Here is a 5,000-nt window from a genome sequence, read left to right as displayed (position 1 = left end):
ATCTCCCCTCCCCATCTCTACCTCTTCCTTCTCCCCATCTCCTTTCTTCCCCCCTCTCCTCTCTTCCCTCTCCTCCCATCTCCCCATATCCTCTTCCTCTCCCACCTTGTCCATCTTTTAGATTCCATGGGGGTTTGAACCAGATGACACTTTGTTTATTGTTGCCTCTTCTTTGGTGTTTATTTACTTCATTCATAGACTCTTCAGTACAAACCTAACTCTTTTTTTCTTGAAATCTCTTTTTCTAATACCTTAGTAACTTATTGCTTTGTCATCAGTGATCTTATCTGAAAATAATTATGTTGAGAATTTGTTTGCTTATGATATCAACAGTGTATAGACATTATCAGTTAATATATTTGTTGATATTCATAACTCCTTCATTACATGTTTGCATCAAAATCTAAAGTGGCATTTAAGAGGTTAACCACTGACACTCTGTGACATCGACAAAGGTTCCAATTGGTCCAATCAAGTGAACAGCCTGCTCATGAAATCAAAGTGCAAGTGGCTGAGCACACCACAGGCACATGCACTCTTAACACAGTTCTCAAGGAGATTCGGCATGGCATAGAATGTGACCAGGTTGGTCCTTTGGGTTATAGGAACAACTCATTACCAGCTGAGTGGACTGGAGCAATGGGAAATAAAGTGTCTTGCTCAAGGACACACAGTACTGCCAGGAATCAAACTCACAACTTTATGATTGTGAGCTGAATAGTCCAAACCACTAATACCATGTGCCTTTAACCCTTTTGTTACTATATTTCTGTTGAGATGCTCTGTGTTTCTTTCAATTAATTTTAAATATGACAAAGAAGTTAGTAAAACAACTTAGGGAATTATTCTTTTCAAACAAATTAAAGAAACAAAAACAAGTGTAACATTTCATTTAAATGTATTTAATCTCTTTAAATTGTTTTACTTCCTGAAGTACAATTTTCTTTTGTTTATGCTTCTTATATGAATCTATTGATTGTATATGTTATATAATGTATATATATTTGTGTGTGTGTATATATATATATCATATTACTATGTTATATAATAATCTATTTTTTAGGGTCGAGATGGCTCATTGGTTACACTAACTCTTATCTCTTTGAATATGTACAAGTTACCCGTAAGTACAAAGTTTCACAGTAGCCAACCACCAGAAAAACACCAGCCTTGTCACTATTATAGTTATTGTCACCACCATCATCATCATCATCATCTCTGTCATTATCATTACTGTCATCCTGCTATCCTACACTCCTATTTCTACACACTCAAACACACACTTTGTCAGTGGTGGTGTGGGGTAAGCAAATGTTGTGGATATTTTGAAAGTTCAAGAATTATTTGCAGAAATTTTTTTTCGTAGAAAAGGGAAAGAGAATGGGTGGTATCAAAGCTGAGAAATGCCCTAATAATTTTGGACATATTTACAAGGTCTACACTTTTAGATAGAGAACTGGTGTTTAATAAATGTCGTTCTTTGTTATTTCATTGGAAATATAAATTTGGGAGGATTTGGAACTCATCCATTTTCCAATCCAATATGCTGGGCAGGAGGTGAGAGTAGTCCTTATTATTATTAAGGTGGCAAATTGGTTAGCATGTTGTGTGAAATGCTTAGTGGCATTTCGTCCATCCTTACATTCTGAGTTCAAATTCCACTGAGTTCAACTTTACCTTTCATCTTTTCATTGTTGAAGAAATAAGTACCAGCTACACACTAGGGTCAATGTAATTGACTTATCCTCTCCCAACAATTTCAGGCTTTGTGTCTGTAGTCGAAAGGATTATTATTATTATTAAGGTGGTGAGCTGGCAGCATCATTAGCATGCTGGGCAAAATACTTAGCAGCATTTTGTCCGTCTTTGCATTCCGAGTTCAAATTCCACTGATGTCGACTTTACCTGTCATCCTTTCGGGGTTGATGAAATAAATACCAGTTGAGAAACTGGATTGATGTAATCGATTTCCCCATCCTCTCAAAAACTGCTGGCCTTGTATCAAAATTTGAAACCATCATTATTATTAAAGCTGTTTTTTTTCTTTTACATTTTCATGTTATTGTTTAGTTGCAGCTTTGACCTGATTGAGCAGGCCTATGAACAAAAGCATTCCAGTTTTGACCATCCCTTAGAAATTTTTGTTTTTAATCATTGTACATCCATTATTACTACATGCTTTTAGATGACATCTATTTAAGGAAAAAAGTTACTGCTATTTCTAGCTGGTTCAGAGGTCACTTAGAGGCTCTTTCCTTCATGTGTAGCAGTATGTATGTCAATTAAATTCTTGGTTTGAAATTCTATTCTCTCAAGTGGAATTCCTGGCATTTTTTATGCATCAGTGATTCCTTTGTGAGGCTTGGTTACATTTTAAATTTGGTGGTTTGAAGGAAGGGGTGTTGGTTGTTGGGGCATTATTACTTGACCTTAGATTGGTAGTTGTAATGGTGTTGGTAGTATGGTTGACTAAATTCCTTGTTAATTTCAAATCTAATTGAAACACAGGTAGTGTATTTAAGTAGAAATATGGTAATAAAAGTGTTAAAGTGATCTAAATTAAACCCTTCTATCAAAATTTCATGTTAGTTTATGTTCCAAGCGTCATCCTAATATTATTTTACTAAATTCTTTATTTTCAAAATAAATTGTAAGAAAGAAAATGTATTTTAAGAGAAATAGTTATAAATGGGTTTTTAAACAAAATCTAACGCCTGTGGTAATGCGGGAAGCGTGCTGGCTTGCTTCAATAGGTTCCGTTAAACCTTGTGGTGTGTGACCAGTTGTTGTGATAAAAAATGGTTTCATTCCACAAATGGTTTCAGTACAGTTTTACCAGAAAGATTTGGAAGAATTAGATGAAAGTTCTCTGGTAATTTTCTTTCATGTAAATAAATGTTTGTTAATTTAAAAATTTGACTGCAAAATCTTATAAAATGACAATGTTCTGAAAGATGTGCATGTTTATATGTTATATATGAAAATAAAAATTTATTTACATTTAAACCTTCCATCAAAATTTCATGTAAATTTATCCTCCAAATGCCAAATTAATAATTCTTCATTATTTTCAAAATTAATTGCAACATAGACAATACATTCCAACAGAACTATGGCAACAAAAGGCGTTAAAATGGTAATGTGTTTAATTTGAGGGCCATTATTTATTAAAAAGAATCAGCTGATCAGAGAGATGACTGAGACGAAAAGGATGTAGAATGGAAAAGATATAAACTTCTTGTGTGAATGTGTTCTGAATTAAAACCTACAAACAAAATTTCAGGTTAATTTATGTTCCAAACGTCATCTTGATAATGAGTTATTTTACTAAATTCTTTATTGTTTTCAAGCTTAATTAAATCAAAGGCAGTGTATTTCAACAAAATATGGTAACTAAAGGGTTAAAGTGATCTAAATTTAAACTTTTCATTAAAGTTTGTTTTCAAAATTATTGAAAATTATATTATATCAAAATTGTTTTAAAAATTAATTGAAACAAAAGCAGTGTAACAAAAGAGTTGTTCAGCTTCCATTCTTTTCTGAATTGAGGAAATTATTTAAAGTTAGGGTCGTCCTTGCTGCCTCATGTATCTCCTGTGTGAAATGCATGCGGTAGCAAGCTTCTATTAATGTGGTATACCTGCTAAGTTCTCTCCACTTCTATCTCCAACTGGCCCCTGTGTTTTCAAAGTCTTCATATAATGTCAGGCACCAGGTGCTTTTGGGCTGACCCTTTCACCATTTTTTTTCTGGTGCCCATGTCATTAGTCTTTGGATGTCAAATAACATGGCAGGTGCAAGATATGACATGTGGAACTGCTGCATCGTAACATTTTGCAGTGGCAAGAATTTTCTTCAGTTTTTCTCATTTGCCATCCTGTCTCAATAGTTGACTTTGAGGAAGTTCTGTACACACTGTTGGTGGAATGTGTCCAGTTTGTTGGCTGTCTTTGCTACCATGTTCTATATGCTATGATTGCACAGAACAGTTGACATAACTGTTGCACCATATAGCTGCACCTTCATTGCATGATGGCTTGTTGTTGCCCTTGTTTGGTGCATATTCTAGAATATCGCTCCTGCCTTGCCAGCTCTGGTGTATGCATCATTTTCTATATCACCATCAAAATTGATCACACTCCACAGTGAGTATGAGACGTTCTGGCACAGCCATTTTGGTGCTGCCTTTTTGGCTTCATTGATTCACTGCTGACTTATTCGACATCAGACCTTTTCCTCCTCTTCCTCCCTCACTCTCTCTCTGTTTGTGTATGAGCATCTAGTTGTGTGTGTGTGTATGCATAACATACTGTGGACAGTTGTGTGTATGTGTAAGGCATATGTGTGTGTCTGTGATAAAGTGCTTTGTGTATGTGTGTGAGAAATTAAAGGTCCGTGTGTGTCTAAGGCATTGTATATGTTTGTGCATGTGTGTGTGAGGGTGCATGTATGTACTTGTGTGGGCAGGTGTGGAAGAGTGAGAAGAAATGTGTGCATGTATGTATGTGTGTGTGTCTGTAGGATAAAGAAGCAATGTGTGTGTGGGGGAGGAAGCAACGTGTGTTGGGGAGAGGCAATATGCGTGTGTGAGAAAGACAATGTGTGTGGGGGGGTGTGAGAAAAAAGCATATAGGTGGGTGTGTATCCATGAGACATGTATGTTTGGGTGCAACAGTAAGCAAGAGAGACATAGAGAAAAAGACAGACGGGGTATATGTATGCGTGTATATGCATGTACTTATGTGTGTGTGTATGCATGTATACGTGGATGTGAAAGAGATATGGGGCACACATGTAACTATGTATGCGTGTGTGTGTTTGTGCACCTCTTTCACTTTTATAATATACCTTTTTAAAAAAAACAAGCAAAGCATTAACACCGCAGCACCGTCACAAACTCGCAACCATCCACAACCACCATTGTGACAGAAAAAAAAAACACAACGGTTTCACCATTTCCCTACTCCTTAAGAACCACTCTCCACCCCCCACCCCACCCC

General features: G+C 36.0%; 1 long non-coding RNA gene across 1 annotated transcript in view; it reads left to right on the top strand.

The window, feature by feature from the left end:
• The window catches only part of LOC128250665 (uncharacterized), a 67,319-nt gene that overhangs the window by 42,073 nt on the left and 20,246 nt on the right, over positions 1-5,000 (top strand). The window contains exon 2 of the long non-coding RNA XR_008266675.1: positions 1,064-1,123. This is a non-coding gene — a long non-coding RNA (uncharacterized LOC128250665). The remainder of the gene's footprint in view (positions 1-1,063; positions 1,124-5,000) is intronic.

Source organism: Octopus bimaculoides, chromosome 24 (assembly GCF_001194135.2).
Source record: "Octopus bimaculoides isolate UCB-OBI-ISO-001 chromosome 24, ASM119413v2, whole genome shotgun sequence".
NCBI classification, from domain to species: domain Eukaryota; kingdom Metazoa; phylum Mollusca; class Cephalopoda; order Octopoda; family Octopodidae; genus Octopus; species Octopus bimaculoides.
This window is presented reverse-complemented; position numbering and strand designations above follow the sequence as displayed.